The 21418-nt window shown below is 40.3% G+C and overlaps 1 protein-coding gene across 4 annotated transcripts in view; it reads left to right on the top strand.

Moving 5' to 3' along the window:
• Window positions 1–10090: 10090 nt before the first annotated feature.
• Window positions 10091–21418, top strand: part of lpp (LIM domain containing preferred translocation partner in lipoma) — a 141350-nt gene continuing 130022 nt past the window's right edge. Inside the window, exons 1-2 of one of the 4 annotated variants that reach the window (XM_056377608.1) lie at window positions 10091–10862; window positions 15765–15829. The gene's annotated coding sequence lies outside the window, so the exon portion shown is untranslated. Of the gene's footprint in view, window positions 10863–11694; window positions 12783–15764; window positions 15830–17775; window positions 17859–21418 lie in introns of those variants that run through there. The other 3 variants (XM_056377604.1, XM_056377605.1, XM_056377607.1) reach the window with 3 other exon arrangements.

Genomic DNA, 21418 nt, shown 5'->3' with positions numbered 1-21418 from the left:
CAAAAGTCTTTTCAGTGGTGCCAGTCACTGAGATCAATCAACTTTTCTACCAGACGACTGTGAGATCCAGAGCTTGGCTTGAAAAAAAAAAAAAAAAAAACCCCACTGTTTTATTTGTCTGGCAAGTAGCTGAAGATGATCCAGGATGCAGAGTGTGACTGGTGCCCGAGCTTCTCCCTGAGTGGCAGCTAAAGCTTGGAGGGATGAAGCTGTCTTTAGTGCAGAAGGGCACCGAATCTGTGTGTCGCGGTGGCGGAGCAGCTCTGGTGAAGCCCTCGTGTCTGTTGTTGTTCAGCAGGATGGGAACACTTCTGGAAAGGCGGGCACGGCAGCAGGGCTGAAGTGAGTCAAGTCGACTGAGCACGCTTCATGTCAGTGAAACGGTCCACAGGGCATCTCTGGCTCTCTGAGCTGATAGGCCGCCTGCACTCTAGCATTCATTGATTGTAGCACTCAGTCGCTCCACTTTTCCATGAATGCTAAAACCATGAGGCAGGCTGAGTTTTGGGGAAAAAAAAAATGAGATTAAACAGCCTGTAAAATAATCCCAGTTCTTCTATATATAATTCATTTGAATGAAGAGTCTAAAATCCCATTAAGCCACAGGAGCACAAAGCATAGACTAGCAGTGCCTTTAACATGGAGAAACTCTTGGAGCTCAGGCCATCTGCCAGATCAGAGTCTTTCATATACAGCAATGACACATTGTTTTATAAACAGAGCTTTTATACAACAAACATTTCAGTGTCCTAGAGCATTAATCTACCTAAGATTATCTCAATCCATGGAACTAGATATTGCTCTTTATAACTTGTCTAGTGGAGGGGGTGTTATTACATCACACCAGCTGTCACTTCAACCTGCCACAGCCAATAGGAAGGTCAGTGATGTGGCTGCTGGAGAGAAAATTAGGGAGGAAAATCCTGAAAACTGTAAAGCAGCATTTACACACACACACAAAAAAAAATTTAATAAAAAAAATAAATAAAAATTAACATCAGAACATCAGCTTGAAATTATTTTTGCGGCAACATCAGCTGTTTAGAGTGCAGCTGCTCGTCAGGAAATGTAATCATTTTTATTCTGTTTGGAAAAGCAAAACGTTTCACCAGCGATTAAAGCACCTTTCTGCATGTGAATCCATAGTGTTATTGTAAAAGCAGAGTGTTGAATGCATGTGTATCAGTGTGTTATCATACTTGACACCTGATGCTGAACTCAGATTAAATGAATACACATGCTGTGTGTGTAGATAAGCTCACCTCAGCGGGTAAGAACTCCCAAAGCTCCTGCTATTAACAGCATTACACGCTGCACAGCATTACTGTGTGTTGGTTATATAGTACGCTCCATCAACATTAAAGAAAAATAAAACATGAACGCATCAGAATGAGCACTTATAGAAGAGGAACTGAATATTAGAGGGAAATGAGATGTTTGACAGATCTGTCCATGAACAGTATGTTCATTGCAGCCATGGGATTATCCATTGGATGAGTGGACTAATATTCAGCCAATCCTGCTAAAGCCAAATTAGTCCAACACATTTCCATCATATTTCAGTAAAATAAAGCAGCCCTAAACTATCTGAGCTCTTGGGATGCTGACGGCAAATGACCGGTGAGCCCTCAGATCCCGGTGATCCAGGGATAAACTTCTCATGAAGCAGCTTAAATCTCTGCACTGACACACAAATGAAAGCCAACAACAGGTCACACCGCCTCAGAGGAAAACTTTGATTACTGCATTGTCCTCTTACTGTCACCGGCAGCCAGCACGAGGCAGGAAGAACCTGGACACTGCTAAATAGAAATATCAATAAAGACATCAAGGCTGACTGGAGTCCAAGTCGTCGACCCCCCCCCCCCCCCCCACCCCACCCCACCCCACCCCTCCTGCTCTGTGAGGCTTATGAGAGGATGGCTTCTGTACAGCAGTGTATGAGTGACCTTAATCATCAGAGGGATATTTGGGTTTTATTCGGCAGCAATGGGATGCATGCGGTCATCACTGTGTTCGACTGGCAGGCATAAAAAATGAGAGGGGGGGCAAGGTCGGTTTGCAAAGTGTAATCCATATCATCCCGTTACAGAGGCAGCGCTGGCGTTGGCCCCGGGACAAACAGAGTCAAACACATTTTGATGTTGATAATGATGTTGGATTATGCTGTCATCTGATGTAATTTCAGCCCGCATCAAATTAACAAAAGAGGGATCAACCAAATTCTTTAAAAGGGGACCAGTTTTCGTCGCAAACCTTTTAGATGCAAACTTGATTTGATTTCATGAAGTGTTTATTTTTGTTTTTCACAGTCTAGACAGACTTCATCTTTCTGGCTTGGCTTTTCCCTTGGAAGTAGAAGATGAACGATTCTCAGCAGCCTTGCTCTCTGCAGCATGCCTCGCAGTGATTCATATCAGCAGGATCTAAAAAACACTCTGGAAGTTGAAAACAGTGACCCTGCACTGTCTACAGAGGAATTTAACACCTACTTTCTTTTCCAAGATTTAATTGAAATGTGGCCCTCACGGAGCTTGTGAAGCAGCACGAATTTATACATTATTAATCAATCAATCTATCCGGTTGGTCAGTGTCACACAAATTCTTCTCAATGTTTATGGATTTTAAATCTCAAACCTCCCATAAACAATCTGTTATATTGCATTGGTGCCGTTTCCTGGAGCATTCCCAGGTCATTAGTGTGTGTGATAACCTTTCTGAGGCAGTCAACTGCAGGTAATTATCACATCAGAAAAGGATAAAGCTTGCTTGTCATTTTCTCTTACCTGCTATCACTTGGATCTGTAATCTAGCTCCACTACTAGCCTTTGTTGTGCCAACATGGAGCTCCCTGGTGTCCACGGCAGCGTCTATCAGCTCTAATAAAGGTCACAAACGCCTAATCTCACGCTTTGCATTAGCTGGCATTTATAAAGTGGAGAGAAAATATACTTCTGAGAGAGACAGAGGCTACATATAACAGATGATTCGAAGTGACAGCTTTGTTGTGAACGTTCTAGGATTGTCTTTCTACACAGAAGAAAAATCTGTGAGAGGCGTTCAGGTGTGAATTTTCAGTGTGTCAATATTTCAGCAAACAGATGATCTATTGAAAGTTGATATCTACCAGAACAAAGACAGATCAAATTCATGTTTCAAAGGGTGTGTGCTGTATGTTTTTCTTATTCTGTTTTAGCAAGTTATCCACTGATACAGATCGTCCATGCACACAGCTACAGCAAGAAATCATTTCAACTGGATGGCCATTCTAGGTTCAAGAGGAAGTCACATTCATTTCTTATTTTATCTTGTTTTGTGGCTGTACACATATTCACACAATGGTAAGCACTGTGTGGAGTTTGCATGTTCTCCTCTTACCTGCATGGGTTTCCTCTTGGGTCCTCTGGGCTCCAGCCTCCACCCCCTGAATGTAGTGATGGATGGATGGACATAGATTCTCGCAGTTGATTATTCCAACAACAGGGTTTGAATTAAAAACTGGGATTGGTAGGATCTGACCCCCCCAGATTAAGACTTGGATCCCCCCCAAAAGCGGTAAAAACAACAGTTTGTCTTACCTGAAATTGTAAATTTTTTATACATTTCCCATATTTATGCCTGGAAGAATCTTGTGACCCCTAAAGTGGACCGTACCATTTTTAATCTTGGCGATAGTTTAACATTTCCTCTGCCTGCCTCACTCCCATCAGTAGCTCATGTCCTAAAGTCTGTGTGCAAATTGAGAAGATGTAAGTAAACGTTATTAGCAGGAGCTAACCATCTGGCTGGTTTACTTTCTTACCTTCTGAATTTCTGAATTAGATTGTGTCAAGTATCTACTGATAATTTTAGCAAGTTTCTAACTTAACCTGAAGTTACAGTTTAGCTAACTAATCTTAGCTAGTTTCTAACTTAACCTGAAGTTACACTTTAGCTAACTAATGTTAGCTAGTTTCTAACTTAACCTGAAGTTACAGTTTAGCAAACTAATGTTAGCTAGTTTCTAACTTAACCTGAAGTTACAGTTTAGCTAATTAATGTTAGCTAGTTTCTAACTTTAGCTTTAAATTACAGTTTATCTAACTAACTAATGTTAGCTAGTTACTAACTTTTGCCTTAAGTTACAGTTTAGCTAACTAATGTTAGCTAGCTGATAGCACGTTCTTTCATTTCCAATGTTGGCTCGTCCATTACCAATATAAAATGTAGTATATTATGTAATATTAGCAAATAGTGATGCTCAGTCATTCTAACAGTCTTTTTGTGACTGTGGTGGGATAGTGAGTCTTTTATCTTTTGATATCAGCTTTATAGGCACCGCCTTTGTTTTCACTCAGAAATTCAGGAGCTTTACCTGGTTGGGTTGTTGAACAATATTAAAATACATGTGCGCTGAAAGCTAAGTGATTGTATTAGCAGTGGTAGAAAGTAAGTACATTTACTTTAAAGTACTGTACTTTTTGAGGTATTTGTATTCCCATTTTATGCTACTTTACACTTCCACTCCTACATTTCAGAGGTAAATATTGTACTTTCTACTCTACTACATTTATTTGACAGCTTTAGTTAAACAAGCAAGATACTGTACTGTTAGATAAAGTTGACCCCCACCCTCCACCCCTATTGTTACTGTATAATTCACACTATGTCCAACAGTACACAGTGTGTCAATCTGTCTTTGTCCTTTGTTGACCTGTATCTGTCCAGACTCTCCATGTTGTCACATACTATGTTGCCAAGCCTCCATTATATGTCATGTTGTGGTATCCAAATTTTGTCTCTACACACTAAGCTTTTAAAAAACTTAGTGTGTACGTTTGATTTTGTATTGTCAACCTTATCAATTATTGGCAAATTACTTGATTTTGTGTACTTCCAGCTTTGCTGTTCTTTTGCTGTAGACAAAAAGTGTGTGAATAATTAATGATGTTTGCTGCTGGGAGGAAACCATCAGATTCTGCAGGCTTTTTTTAACCAAACATGATAAACACACAGCAGCGACTTGTTAGCATTGTTGAATAAATTAATGTTTCTTTGTCCTTTTAAAGTTAGTGATGACAATTTTGTAGTAAGACCAAAGTTACACTTTATTTTTTGTTGTTTCAAGCTGCTGTGCAGGAATTCCTCACCTTTGTTTTTGCAGGTCGAGTGCAGTCTGACATCATGCCCTCAGATTTGAGGAATGTCTCCCTTATAAGTTTGTAGTTTCACAGCACAGGAATGTCAGCATGGCTCATGATCCGAAGATGGTGGTCCACTCATCGTCTTTCCCTCATACGGGAACAGGCAAGAAAATATTTAAGATCTCTGCATCCTGTGCAGAAAAACAAACCCTCAGGAACTGATTCACTGAATTTGAAGCTTTAGTTTGGGCTGCTGTTGTCTGACTCGTTCAGACTGTGCAATATTCTCCTGTGTTTCCATCTCTTTCTTTCTATGTGTATTTAAGTATATGTTATGTACCTCAGTACAAAAAAACTTTATAAAAATCTAATAAAATAGAACATTTAAAGGGCGCATTCAACAGTGTTGCTGAGTCCTTGGAAGTCAGATATTACAATTATATATATTTTTTAAGACTCACCACCAGGACATGAAAAACATTGAGAAATAAGAAAGTTGTTTACTGACTGACTAACTCATAATAATCACTTTGCTTCATAGAAGAAAAACATCGCTCAATCAATGCATTCATCGTCATCATTTGTTCTTTATTGTGAAGTAAAATAAATGTGGGAAACATTAAAATGAGAATATTTAAGTTTTGAAAAAATAAATACCATATTTTTTCACTTACAAGTGAAAAGTTGAATTCATTAACAATGATATGCCTCCTTGTTGAGGTCAGTACGCTCAGGGGTTTTGTTGCTTCAGCTTTCTTTGGTCTGATATGTCCAGTTGTTTACTGTGGGCTAAGTACAGGTAGATAGTGCTGTGTGATGAACATTACTGGGCTCTTACTGCTTCAGTGTCCTACTGTTACACATGTCTTAGCATTCACCATTATCCTCAAAACAGTTTTAAATCTCCAAATGGTCTCACGCTACATAGTGAAAACAGATTAAACTCCACTGCAAAGGTCATTGATTTGACCTCCCTGCATCCAACACTTGGAAACAGCGAGCCTGTTCGGCCTTCTGGCTTCCTACAGTAAATACTTCTTTTCAACAGAGAAATCAGAACCTTTAAACTCCTCAGGTGTAGGGTTTATTTAGTGATCTCAGTTTGGCAATTCCTTTTTTTGTGTGTTTGTTTTCTTACTGACAACACGCTGTATAAAACAGGTCCTGGTGCTCTGCGTATGTTGTCCAGGTTTTTGGTTGAGACAAAATGCTCAACGACTCTGTTGTTGCTGAGGAACAAGAGTCAGCCGAATCAATTTTCCTCAGAGGTAAGAAAGTTGAAAATGTACAGTGGAGAGGAAAAAAAAAAGCCATACAGTAACTGGGGAACCCAGAAAACTGATTTCAGGATACGTACAAAACAACAAAAATCCTGCCACTTTAAAAAAGGCTTCAAAGGTGTTGCATGAAGCTCACAAGCATGGATCATTTATGCTAAAACCTTTGCTGTAGGCAGGGATTGTCTCTGTCTACCATTTTAATGCACATTAACATGCTAAAACATAAGAATTAGAATTCATTAGTGTAATCTGAGGTCTAGATCTAGATCAGGAGTTGTTTGATTAGTAGCTTTGGGACATTGTTTTTGTAGTGAGTCTGCCTGTCTCCTACTTTTGTTCTTCCTTATTTGGCATGACTCTCTGTAATATGGTTGTGCTTGAAGACTAATTTCTGCTATCTCAGCTCTAATTAACAGAGCATACATAGTTCCCAGACACATTTGTTGTTTTTCTTTCTCCTTTTTTTTTTCGACAAAGATTTCTGTGTTGTTTTTGTGCAAAGCACCTGGACCTGCCTGCCTACTGACAATGATTATAATGGTATACCAAATGACATGAATTAGAAATGAACAAAAACATCAGCGAACTCATTTCACTTTCACATGCCAGGACACAACCTGCATGATATCAACGCTGTCATCATCAGCCAGCGATTCCTGAAAACTGGGCCTTTTTGAAACCAAGAGAGCTGCATTTAGAAAACAATCGGTTTCTTGTTTTCTTATTCATCCCGTAGGTGCAAAACACACGCTTTCAGTCACACTTTAATGAGGAAGTACACATCGACTGTGCAGCTGCTGTGTTCTGTATAATGTTTGAGGTTTACCTACTTCAGAGGAAGTGGTGTGGGGGAGAAGACAGTGTTACAACCAGCAAATAAAACAGGATATCCGATGCTGGAACAATTGAAACACTAAAATATGACAAACGAGGGTTGTTTTCTCTGACTCTCCCTTCTGTGCTATATTTATTGTCTGTTGTTAAAACGAGTGACGTTAAGAAACATGACAAAGTTAGATCAAACATCAAACATATCTCCAGTGTTAATCTGTTGTGGTGGACCCTGTGACCATATTTCTTTTCATATGTTGTGGTACAGTGAGGATAAAATTGAAACCCATCATATCAGTGACATGCGTTGCTACAATCCCTAACTGCCGAACATCAAAGAGCCCCTGATTTCTTCTAACCGAGCATGTTAATTGGTGCTTGATTGATAACTCGAGTTCACAGGCGATGGCATGTGTCGTCTAAACTGTTCCAGGGTGTCTTTTTGAAATCAGCTTTAAGAGTGGAAGAAGAAGAATCACTGGCGGGCCCATTAAAAAAAAAATTGCCAGTGTACACACTTGCAAATAAGCTGTCACACATTACAAATGAGATTACCTTTTTCAGTGTGCCCTGGAACTTCGAGATGTGGGGACGCACGGGTAAGACACTAAAATAGCTCAAATCTTTTGGTTTTTATCAGCGTGCTCGATCTGCAAGTACTGTTTATGCTTTCTTCATGCACAGTGAGGAAAAAAAAAAAAGTATATTCACAGCTTGGAGCACAATGCAATCAGTCGCAGTGAAGTAAGAATCATCTGTGAAAAGACAGGCCTCAGAGTGAATGATTTTGTTCACACATGGCCTTTAAAAAAGAATGAAACCAACTCATGGAAAAGAATTATTAATTACATCAATCCTCTCATTAGACTAATTTTTATAGAAAATAAGATCGAGGATATCTGAATCTGCTGGTGTGTACAAACACACAAGACACACGATGCCAGTATTATGATGAACAACCCTGCGGTACAGCTACTACAACAGAATCAGAGGTGAAAAAGCAGTTATCATATTTGCATGCAATCACGAGCATGTAAAGTAATTGTCTAGTTTGCATGGCACAGATCACTGAGGTCAGCCAAAGCCCACATGAAGCGAGAGCTTTGTTGGACATCTGATAGCGCCTTGCTTATATTAAACATCAGAAACGTTTGAGCTGCGAGAAAGGAGAAGCGGCAGAACCAGTCCAAACACAGGTGAAGCTGAGGATAATGAGAATTCACTCATTATAAACCAGAATATGTTGAGGTATTGTTCAAATAAATGGTATTTAATAAAAATATTTCACCAAAAAAATGTGACATACCTTTTCGTAACCGGTGATTGCTGGTGGTTCAGATAGCTGTCACTTTCACAGTCACTATCACACAGGAACAGCGCAGGTGTAAGTGATCACCCTAATTACATAGCATCATTTAACAGGCATTGACTCATATGGAGCATGTACAGTCTGTCGAACAGAGCCGTCATTAATGTAAGTTACACTTCTGATTTTCCTGCTATGACAAGTTAACACTCTGAGAACAAGTATGTAAGGTGTGTAAAAGTATCACAATTAACTATAGGTAAATGAGTGTGCTGTTGGTTTACACTGTCAAGTCACATAGGAAGTGCAGGAGCTCCTGACAACTGCACATTTTTTATTAAAGTGTCATAAATCAATTTTTTTTTTAAATTAACAATGGGTTTTACTTTTAACTCATTGTTTTTCGGCTGTATGGCTCGCAACTTTACTGATAAACCCACTGTACACGACCTGCCCAGCACCAGTTAGCAAACAGACAAAGTTAGCCGTTAGCTGGCGCACAATGTGGAGCATTTAGCAGCTAAAATAACAGATATTTCCCTCAGACACTTGCAGAAAACTAAACACAGCTAAACAGAGGGTGAATATTGGACAAACAGTCATTGTTTCACCGTGAACTCTAAACTAAGTAAGACTCGAATTGAATGCTAACAATCCTCCTTATCTGCTGGAAGTGTAAATAAACAACTGTTCGCTAATGTTCGCCAAATCAACCTTAAAAGGTAATAATATGTTGGTGTTTTCAGCTCCTACGTCGCCCTAAAATTGCAAAAGAAAAAGAAAACCTACAACTGTGACTTTAAATCTTTGTAAAAAAAAATACTTTCTGCTTTCTCTCCAGGAAGTTTAACTGTCAGCTGCATCTTAAATCACAGTTTGATTGACTTTTATTTGTCTTTTAGGGTTTGTTTTGTTCACCAACTATACATACATACATACATACATACACATATATATATATATATATATATATATATATATATATATATATATATATGTATTCACATATGAAGTGCATGCATGCAAACCATAACTACAGGGGAAGAAAGCTATGACTAAAACAAATAAAACAAACAAACAAACAAGCCAAAGGATAAATAAATCACATCTGGCCACTTGTCTAGGTTCTCTATTTTGTCCCAGTGCCTCACCTCTTCTTCACATTGCCAGTGACAGGGTGGGCACGGTGTACACCTTCACTCCTTCTGTCTGTTATTAAAGTTTACGCTTCGATCTATGGCAAGATAATATTTGAATACATTTCAGTGGTATTTCTTACAAACAAAAGTAGCTAGTAAATCCAGATTATAGTGAAGAAAGGAGTCACAGACACAGAGGAGCACTCATTCTTTCTCACGGTTCCACAAGATAGACAGTGCATGACATTGTATGGGAGAACTGCACCAGGCAGCGCGGTGTTTGAATTTGAATGTCATACAGCATGTGCCGTTTCACACTTCATTGAATGAGTGCTCTATGTTAGAGCAGATACACCGCTTCCTTTTTAGTCAGTGTCTTGCTATTTAAAAGCCATTTGTTCAGTTATCGTAATTGCATCCTGTGTGTCTTTTTGCAGGAAATCTATAAATTCCCTACTAGTTTGAATATTAAAGCTTGTGATACAGGTCAAACAAACACAGCGTAACATGCAGCATAAAACCAACTGCCCTGACTGAAAATAATAGTCCTAAAAATAAAAGTCCTCAAGTGGTATTTTATATTTCACTGTGCCTTCTTTTTTTTTCTGGGACACTGGTACATACAGCACAGACACCTATAAAACATATTGCAGTGTCTCTTGTAATGTTTCAATACTAATACAGACAGACAGATGTGTGTGGATTAAGATGTATGGTAATTGGTGGGTTTGAGATGAAGTTGTAATAAATTATATTGCAAGCTGTTTCTGTTTTATTTGTGTGAACGTTTTCAAACTTCTGCACGATATCTTACTCACCTGGCAGACAAGGCAAGGTGGGAAAATACGCAACTTTTTTTAATATGTTAAACTTTTCCGCATACCGATATACATTTTTTTTTTTTTTTTTTTTTTTTAAATCAGCCGTCTTTTCCTTTAAAATACATCCCTGTGTAAACAAACAGGAGGCTGTAGGAGCCGCCGGCTGCTTGTGGGCCGTGGTGTTTTGGCTTGCTGACACCGCTGGCCTGCTGCCTTACATGGGCAAACCTCTGAACTGACTGAGACGCCTGGAATTTCACAGCGTGACGTCACCGCCTACAACTCTCCCAGAATTTGGATCAAGAAGTTTCACTTTTTTTTGGTGGGATTTGAACCTCTGTCGTTATTTCCTAGAAAGCGAGGTAAGCAGAAACTCTTACGAGCTACTCGTCTAACGCTTTTTTTGAAATAATAAAACAAACAAACAGCTCTTGAGATTGTAGCGGCTGTGTTGAAACTGGTGTAAAGATCTTTTATAGCCGGGACTGGTATCCAACGGTTGTTGGAGAGAAGCTCGTCTTCAATCCGTTCGGCCTTGTTAGACTGTGATATGAATTTTTTACTGTAGCTCGGACGGAGTTCACAATGAGGGCGTGGACTCGACTCGACTCGTTAGCTAGCCTCGGCTGCTACTAAAGTTACATGAGGGTACTAACGAAGCTAACTTGTCGCTAGCTAGTGTTCGCAGTCGTGCGTTCAAACTTTTTTTTTTTTTACGACATTGCGAACGTCAAGTTTCGCCAAACTCGACTCTCTGGGCGTCTCTCCGGTGGTGGTGGTGGTGAGGGGGTTTCTGTTTTTAGCCCGGTGGTCCGCTGCTGAGCAATGCGGAAGACACTGTCACCGGAGAAACACGAGAAAGCCCCCCGTGTCTGCGGAGAAATAAGTCCGCAGAATTTGGTCGTTAGCTTCCCCGTAGTGTCACATAATAGCGACAGCTTAAGTAGCTTCGCGTAGTTTTTTTGTTTTGTTTTGGCGTTAAAGAAAAACACAGCGCGTGACATTGCTGTTAGAGGGACGCGCTTGTTTACGGCAGCACAGATTCGCCACGTTGTTTGAATAGTTTTTTGATGAGCGTTTGTATTAATAACCTACAGAAAACTGTTGTGACTTCTGTGTTCGTTATGCTTTTATAAATGACGGTATCATTGATTGCACACACACACACACACACACACACACACACACACACACACCCACACCTATACGGTTTGCTGAGACAACACTAATGCAAAGTGCAGTGTAGGCCTGCTATCAGTCATAAAGGAGTGGACCAACATCACAGTGCAGGCCTACTGTATACGTTTAAGCCCTGGTTTGGATTAAAGACAAAGCAGGAAACCGTCACTGCCTTGGTTTGTGACAGAAAATGCACAAACAGGCCAAACGTGGCTCCACCCAAAGATTGAGTTCTTACTAAAAAATCCTTTGCAGGTGACGTTTTTACTTCTCTAGTTTGATTACTTAAGTAATTTCTGTGGAACTGGCAAGGCTAATGCAAGATAAGACATTATATATTATGTCATTTTCATGTACTTGCATGTCAATAAGCCTGAACTGACTCATGCCGTTTGATGTGTCTTGACCACTTACTATGCAACATGCCCACGTCTTACTGTTGACATTCCTGTGTGTTCATAACCATAAGTTTCTTTAAACAGGTCGATAGATTTAACAAAAATAACTCCCACCCATATCAAAAATTTAGCCTTGTTTATTGGTATTGAATGTTACATCATATGAACTGTGAAGTGTTGTGTGTATATATGTGTGTGTGTGTGTGTGTATGTACCAGGATATGATGCAGATTGGAGATCTTTGCTTCGCACAAATGAGCATCTAGTGAACGGCGACAGAGGTTTTCCTCTAAAGCTTTACATGGGTCATAATCACAAATGACTTAAATGAAAACCTGAGGAAATGGCTTTGACATTCTCGTCTCCCTCTTTGTGAGTGACAAAAGAACCTCGGTCCAGACTTAAAAGATATTGATCTGCTGCAAGACGTGGCGTTCGTGAAGAATAAGTTTCCTTTTCCTCTTTAAAAGACTAAATTCAAACTTTGACTCAGATGTGAATTTCAAATCAATAACACCAAGGTCTCCCGAGAGTGCTGCCATCAAACCGCATACATCTGCGTCGCTCCGACACATATTTGACTCAGGCAACATTAAATGGAACTGTCTTTAAAATCTCTAGTTAAAAAGGACTCGTTTGACAGCACTGATGATGTTCAACTTAAAAGATGAGTGCCTCAACTGCCTTTGAGCCCGGGCCCCCCTGGTAGGTTTAGTCAAGTTATTCTCCTGTTTGTGTTTCTTGGTATATTTTAATGAGCGTGTTTTTTTTCTGATGGGAACAGCAGCAGTTTCCCAGGCTCAAAATGCACAGTTTTAGAGCAGAGCGTGATGTCAGGACAGTGGGTTTTCAGAAAGCATCACCTGTGTGAGTGTTTTACCGCAACCAGAAGCTAGTGTGCATCTCTGTAATATATGGTTAAGTGCGGCCTACCATAACTTAAGGTAAGACCCACTGTGTTTCTGCCGTTGATGTATTACTATTACATGAATCACAGAGCTAAGAATCTGAGCATCTGAGGTTAAGAATGTTTTTTTTTACTGTGCAGCAGATGGAATATTTTTTCATCCATATGGTTAGGAGAGTGTTTGAGGATTTCAAAAATAACTCCAGAACTCCAGTAAATCTTAAAGGACCTTGTTGGTTTTTTTTGGCTGTGACCGCCACAGGTCCAAACCTATAAGAGAGAATGTCAAGTTACACCATTGATCAGTTGAAGTGTTCCCTAACCCCATCGGCCATTACTCCAGCAAAATGAATTGGCATGAACAGTTTCTATTAGGGGCTGGAGGGGCCACGTTTATAGTCTGCATTGTCTCCGATTTAACGACTTCTCAGACCCCTTTAACGACTTTTGTTTTCAAGCACCTAGTGACAAAGCTAGCGACTTTTTGGACAAACTTGAGCAACTTTCCATAGAAGAGTTTTGCCAGTAGTGTCCTCGGTATCTGCTCTGTTCAGTGAGAGGCAGAGAGGTGGAGCAGCAGTTTGGTACCCAGGTGTGCGCTGTGCTGTGTGTGAGAGACAAAATAAGAAAGATATTCTTTTGCTTCACTTTAAAAGTACATATAGCTGAAATCACAACACAGTCTTCGTCTTTGGAGTTTTGTGTATATAGTGATTTTTTTCGAGACGATGTGGTTATAGAAACCAGCTGACACTAGTATGAGTACGACGTGATGATGTCAGTTGTTTACAGGATTTTGATGCTTATTTATGTGACTCAATAGTATTCATACATGAGAGGCACAGAGCTGGGGCTATACGTGTCACATTAGAGTCATGTTGAGCTGGATAACCAGGTAAAACCCTGAACCGTACCTGTATGTTTCACAGACAGCTTTATCTCTGCACGGGCAGAGTAGAGCGACTGATCTGAGACTCTTGAACGCGACAAACCAAATATGTTTTATGAGGTTAGACAGAGTTAACGAAACCCGCCGCCACAGAAAAATGTAACATAATCACGTTAGAGGAAGACAAAAAAAGTAGTTGAGATTTTAAGACAAATCATGACACAATTAAAACCAACCAGACCTGTGACAAAACACAGAGGGCCTCACAAGGACGTGTCTGTGCCTGTCGTAAAGGTTGTGCTGTTCTCTCAGGTAGGGGCTTGACATGTAGTATAGGGCTGGTTTTACACAACGATACTACTGCCTGTCTTACATGTAGAAAAAAGTCAATTCATCGTCCTGCACTATAATTCCTACGGGACTCCCGTTACAACTGAAACGTATTCCTGAGGGGCTTTTTTTGTAAGTACAGTACAGTATCTGCTGAATGATTGATATGTGTTATCCTCATACTTGCACTCTCTGCACCCCGCTCCTGGTGCTCAAAGTACAGGAGTACAAGCGCTGGAATAACACGATTTTGCCATTTCTCAGTCTCCGTCCGTCTAGTTTTATGCTAACGACTTCACTTTACACTAACTACTTCATACACGGCTTGTTTCCTCCCACTAGCCTGCTGTGTTAGCTCTCTCAGTCGTGCAGTTAAAAGAAAAAAAAGAAAAAACGTGGAAATTAAAAGTATAGTCTTATGTCAGGGCAATTTGTTTGCAGGTTTATTGCACTAGATAGCTGGCTTTGCCGTTGCATCAGACACCACTACCTACCAGAGTGCTGTCTCACACAGTACACTGCTTTCCTGCACCTTTGCCAGCACATGAAAGCTTCGTCTTCATCGACTAGCAAACAACATGACATAATTATTAGATCAGGTATCATAACGATGTAACCCAGGTCAAAAACCACACTAAATGACTTCTGCTAAACTAAACAACACTGAAGCAGCTTGTTGGAGTGTAGTCATTGAACTAACAATAGTAAAACATTTGCCTGTTACACCTTCTCAAGTGAGAGGATTTGCTTTGGTCTCTGGGACAAAATAAGCAGTGAAGACGTTTTTTATTGGGCTCGTAGAACTTGTGACGGAGGTTTTCATTACAACATTAATCAGAGAATAAAATAATCAATATTTTAATCTGTAAGCTACACAGATCAGGCTGGTGTATTTAACACAGCAAACAGATTACGATAATAATAATAATATGTAATCATGATTAAATGATGAAGAGCTACAACAGGAGGTTGATACTGACTCAGTAGTGATATGATGTTGATTATTCCACGACTGCTGCTATTATGCTAAAATACAAAGAGGTCTCAAAAAGGGGGTTTTTGAATTTAACTGAGGAGAAAAAGATGAAATAATTGTTGTGTGTTTAATGACTACTTGTTGCTGTGACTTGCACAACAACGTTGGAGACGATTTGTCCCGTTTTTTGAGAGATGCCTTTCGTATCAAATGCTATTTTATTCCCTCAGCTCTCTTCGCTAAATAATTGTTACACTGTGGTGAAATATTTTCTGTGGAGTCACTTGTCAGCATTGTTTCCCCTGCACTGTCTTCACAGTGAAGCATTACTCCGACAGTGTGACAGGTGCCTGGTGAAAAATGACAGACTGAAATTTAAATGGACAACTTACACTCAGGTTCATGCAGGATTTATGGGCGCCTGCACAAGGTTCATCTTTCCACCGATGAATTGACGCAGTCAGAGAAAAAAGTTGACAGCACCCACTTACCAGGCTGGTGTGGCCCCGCTCAGCACAATTACAGCTGTGTTATTCATTTGAGTGGTACAGAGTTTACTCAGTCTTTATTTCTCAATCCCAACAGATTTCCACGAGCACTAAAGGGCATCGATTTAGAAAACCCCCCCGCACACCCAGAGAGGAGAAAAGGTAAGATGGCTTTTACTGTTCTTTGCTGTATTGGACTTTTTTTGTATACGGTTTGTTGGTCCTTGCTTTTGTCCTGTCATGTCTGGTGGTAGTACAACTTATATTTGGAAGGGTTGTGTGTTTTAACATCTGTTTGTACGTAGATTTTAGTCAGTCCTCAGAAATGTGCCTTTGAGGACGGTTTGGGGATTAAAGCAAAATATGTTTGGTCGTCCCCAGTGTGAGTTCTTCTCAGTAAATCATTGTGTTGCACAGTGTATCTCAGTGACAGTTCCCATTAACTTTTCATTGCTGCACTATCTCGTTGAGTATTTGCCCAGCAGGTGTAATATCACCTTCATGTTGGGCCGTTTTCAAACCACAGGCCTTAATTGCTCAGGGCTGACTTGCTGCTCAGGTTTTTGTTGTGAGGGTGTCGCACTGTGTGGATATCAGTCTGGATGCAGACGTGTGCCATGAGCATCCAGTGCAGTGCAGACGCATGTGGAGGGTTTATTGTACACAGAGCAGTGATGTCAGGTGAGAGGTCGAGGATTTGATGTGTGTCGAGCACAGCTGAGCTTTTTCCGCCGAAGCTCGTATCGTCTCGTGTATCATTTTAAACGTATAACGTAACTGAAACGACTGCGAAACTTGACTTGAGTATATAAGAGCTCCGAGAGAAATGAAGCATTTTATATAGTTTTTGGTTTATAACACCGATTGACATTGACTGGTTGTATTTGCGATGGATCCACCAAAGAAGACGTCTGCAGTTTAACGACACTTTGATCTTATTTCTCCCAATGAAATGGTGTAACATTATTATAGTTTTTTTAAAACATTGTTGATTGGTTTTCCAGTAATTACTATAAAGGTCTGCTTAGAATAAAAAATACAGTCATACCTATTGTACGTTTTGGGCAGTAGTCACTCTGTTAACATTACGTCACTGTCCCCCGTCACCGTCACTGATACAGAGAGTTGTAGCTCTTTGTAAGAAGAAAAACACACTTTGTCCACTTGACTTCTTTCATTTAAGTCTTTAATGTTATTTTTAAGGCTCTTATCTCTGCGTTCACACGTCAGCCACATTTTCATGTGGTCATGTTTAGTGGTCTCTTCTCCTGTGCTTCCAAATATTCAGAGGTTACTTATTGCACCAGTGCAAAGTTAGAAAACTAGAAAAATTTAAAAAACGTGTAACGGTGAAGGAAAGTTATCAGAAACAAAAACAAACAAAACAAAACAAATAAAACTGTTTAAATGAAAAAATAAATAGTCTGTTCCTTTGGGATCTGGATGAAGTGGCGTTGCGCTGTTTGAAGAAACAAACACTCTCACGCCGAGTTGCTGTGCGGGGCGTTGCAGTGTTCTCTCGTAGCGGCTGCTGTGACATTACCGTGATCTCCGATGACCCAACGGCGCTTGTGGGGAGTAATCAGACTTTAATTATACCTTCTTAATCACTTGAAGACAATCCTTGTGACAAGACAAGCTTCTCCCAGTAACTGGGCTATCTTTACCTTCTAATCTGGCCCTGGTTTCCTCATGATAGATAAAAAGTAGTAAAGTATGTTTGCAACGTTTCCCTGCATTTTTTCTTTCTTTTTTTTTATCAAAATTCCCACTTAGAGTTTTAAAATAACTCATCGTCTCGTCTCTGAATTTTTTTTACTAGTTAGTCTTTGAAATAGAGTCACAGTCAGAGCGAACTCTGTCCAATAGTAAAAAGTTCTCCACAATCATCAGTATTATTCCTAGTGAAAGGTATGCACCACAGAACTGGCTCTGCCGAGTGACTCTGGCTCACAGAGTATGGCATTCCAAGCTGAAAGCAAACCAAACTGATATTGCCCTCAATACTGTCTTCATATTTTCTCCATATTTGGAAATGTTTACCTCCTCATGATGGTTGACAGAGGTTGGAAGAGGGGATGTGAGTCATTTCAGCTGCATAAGGCTTTCTAGGGGTGAGAGGAGCCTTCCAAGTGACTGCCATTTAGTGAATCCAGCAGTTTTCTGTGCTTCAGTGATCTAAAGAGAAACTGTGAGTATCATTCTGTGCTCAATTTCTGTTGTATTGTTTTAGCTTTATGCTAGCATGTGTGTATATACTGTAGGAGACGCAATTTGTATTGTCAAAATAACCACACATATAATATAATAAGATATGATATTATATAATATTATGTAATATATTTTAATATTTCAGTAAAAGTTAAAGGAAACTTGATTTGCCTGTGTGTTCTTGTCCACAGCTGTGCATGTATATTCTGCTTGTGGGGAACTTGTGTCACAGTTTGTCACTGGTTGATTGAGCATTTGAGAGACGTTATTGCTATTTCCTTGCATCAGACACACAATCAACACATAATGTTCCTGTGCATCTCTGCAAGTGTGGATAAGACAGGGAATTGGTTTTGACTTTTCAACCGGCTTACCTGATATTTTGATAAAGTTTTCAAAAGCTGGGAGTAACTCAGCACCGCACAGAGAATCTTATTTATTTATTTATTTATTTGTTTTTGACCAGGAGACCGACCTCATACACAATTTTCTGTCAATAATATGATGAGTTAGATAGAAAGGTGAGAAGTGCAAGAATCTGTTGTGTCTGTCCGACCTGAAGAGACATTTTAGGATAGAAACTGTTAAATAGCCCTGCAAGTTTTCATGTACATGTCTTGTGATGGCGTGGTTGTGTGTGTGTGTGTGACGGTGTGTGTGTGTGTGTGTGTGTGTGTGTGTGAAGGTGTGTGTGAAGGTGTGAGTGACTTGGGGGCAACTCAGGTCATTGAAGAATTGTGGTTTTGCAAACATCCACTCTAACCGATAGCTAGACCTTAACAGGTCTGACCTTCCTCCTGGCTTTTACTTTCACACCTCAAACAGTCAGTGGCAGGTGCCTGGTAGTTTCTCCCTTCACAAGTGGAGGAAGGAGGTAAATGATTTTACTCGGTTCTGAGGGCTGCTGCTGCTGCGGCTGCTGCGGCTGCTGCTGCTGCTGCTGCTGCTGCTGCTGACTTTAGTGATGGTGAGGTGTGATTAACTAATTACTTTTATCTTTTAAATTATGCCGGGACTGTATCGGCTTTCAGCCTCGGAGCTAGTTTTCCCGTTAGCACGTCTGTATCAATTGTTCTTCTTTTCTATAGAGTTTTATTGGATACTGACACATTACTGAATGAAGGCTGTTATTAGACATTTATCTGCTCTGATGTGATGCTTCAAATATTTTTTCAGCCACGCGTCACCCTGTTTTTCCCCTGTGAAAACTGAACTAACTCACTAATGAAATGGAAGGAAACAAGATTAACTGTATGAGAGAGCCATGACTTTAGACACTGGCTGTGAGGCTCTAGAGGAGGCAGTGCTGTCATTGAGTCGGTCCATTGCTGTGGTCCAGACCAGAAGAGCATCTGATGTCTCTCCCTCTTTTTTTTTTTTTTTTTTTTTTAAATGAATTCATGTTTCTGGACACGTTGAGTCGCAGGAAGTTTTCTGTGCGTGATGACAATGATCCTTGTAGTAACCGTCTGCAGTTAAATACCACCATAGTGCCATAAATAAAAATACAAGTAGAATTAAAAATGTCTTATTTTTTTTTCTCACTTCATTTATTTTTTTAATTTAAAGTTGAATTCAGTTGACTGGAACATAAACTTGATCCTGGATCTTTCAAACGGCGCTCTTTATTGGGAACATGGCCGCAAAACTTAACCCCAATAATCTCTGTAATTGGGCCCCTGGGCTGGAGTCACTCCGCCCTCTCCCCCCACCGCAACACACGGCGAGTCACAGAGACCGAGACACTGAACTGGCACAATTAAAGCTGAGATCCTGGTGTGACGAGCCTCATGTTGGTGTCCGTTGACCTTAAAATGAAACCATGAAACTTTTAGAGGAAGAAATGCGCATTTTTATTCCTGTCTGTCTCATCCTTTGTGAACGTGATATATCTCAGTAACGCCTTGAGGGACTTTCTTCGAATTTCCTACAAACATTCACTTGGATTCGAGGCTGAACTGATTCGCTTTTGGTGCTCAAAGGTCAAAGGTCACTGTGACCTCACGAAACACTTTTTTGGCCATAACGCACAAATTCATACGTTAATTATGACGCAGTTTAACATAATTTATATCCAAATAGCCACAGATCAACTTCACTGTGACATCATAATGTTCTGCAAAAACATTCCTGGCGTTTATTCAATGCTGTACCTCAGGAAGGGAAGATAGTCACCATATTTCCTGCTGCTTGGCGGAGACAAACAACCACAAGGCGGTAACTCTAGTTCCTCCTAAAATTGAAAAATTGAATTCATATGCAGTAAAAGGACCTTGTAGGTTTTGCTTCAACAGCCTTAAATGATACTAATATGACCGCTAACTTGTGGCGGCTAATGGCGGCACGTTTAGGAAGACAACGCCGTCATTTCAGCTCTGTTCATGACTCCTCTCCACTTGTGCTGCTCTTACTATATGTTTTTGTTTTGTGCACTTTTGGCTGAAGTGCCAGACAGCCGTGCCGTGGAACATGCAACGAGATTCGAGTAGCTTTACTGGGGAGAAATTAAAGAGATGTTCGAGGAGTTTTGACTGTTACAAACAAACTGTGGGGAACAGAGTGCTTTGATGGCTTAATTATTGTAGAGCAGCCATCCCAGCCAATCACGCTGCAGCTGCTTTCTACACACCCTGTTGGAGACTATGTGATCAAAAAAATCACACTTATAAGTTTTATGGTTATCTTAAGTAAATAATGAGTTCACTTCCAGTTTGCTTTACCACCACAGTATCAAGAACGTAGCAGCGAGCACTTCCTTACCCAAAAAGGCGTTCCCAGTTTAATAAGCAGCGACAGACGCTGATCGTGGCGTTACGTCAGTCTCTTGCGACATCTCCAACGCTCTCAAAATGACTTAATCTGGTCTCACTCTGCTTTGCTGTCCTTAATTTCAAGACGCTGGCATCCCCCACGTTGGGAGAGATTGTATGTTTTCGAGACAAGTCTTCCAAATGAATCTTGTCAACAAATTAAGGCACGATTAACAAGAGCAATTACACTGAGGATCCGACTGAGCTGAGGAGAATCAAGCTAAAGTGGAGGAGATTATCTTTCTTATTAAGGAGAATCACTTTAAGGGGTTTGATTACTTTCTGTTTTTGTGTTAAACTCTTGATTACTCTCTAACTAATGATGCCTCCTAAACAGCTATGTTTTTTTCATCCCTCTTGAGAGCTGCAGGGCGCAGATTGAACACTGAGATTGTATGTACACAAGAGCAGGTCCAGGTTCTGTTTCCTCTCAGGCCCCCGACACCGAGAGACTGATCACATTCAAGAATTATCAGAGCTTTGAATACACACGTCCCCTATCTGCTTGGCACATATGGATTTTGGGATTTCTAGTCTAAATAGATTTTTTTCCTTTCTCCTCCCCAGTAAAGCTGGACAGGGTGAGTCAATAAACAACAATCTCAGACACATTATTTTACAATGTGTTTCAAGGCTTTGGCCAGGTCCCTCATCTCAGTGTTGATTTGGCCGCATGCTAGTGGCCATTATTATGTTTGAACATAAATCATCACCTCAGTTTAAGGTCTTC

The sequence above is a fragment of the Seriola aureovittata genome, chromosome 6, assembly GCF_021018895.1.
Source record: "Seriola aureovittata isolate HTS-2021-v1 ecotype China chromosome 6, ASM2101889v1, whole genome shotgun sequence".
Classification (NCBI taxonomy): Eukaryota; Metazoa; Chordata; class Actinopteri; order Carangiformes; family Carangidae; genus Seriola; species Seriola aureovittata.
Note: the sequence above shows the minus strand (reverse complement) of the source record. Positions and strands in the feature narration are given on the sequence as shown.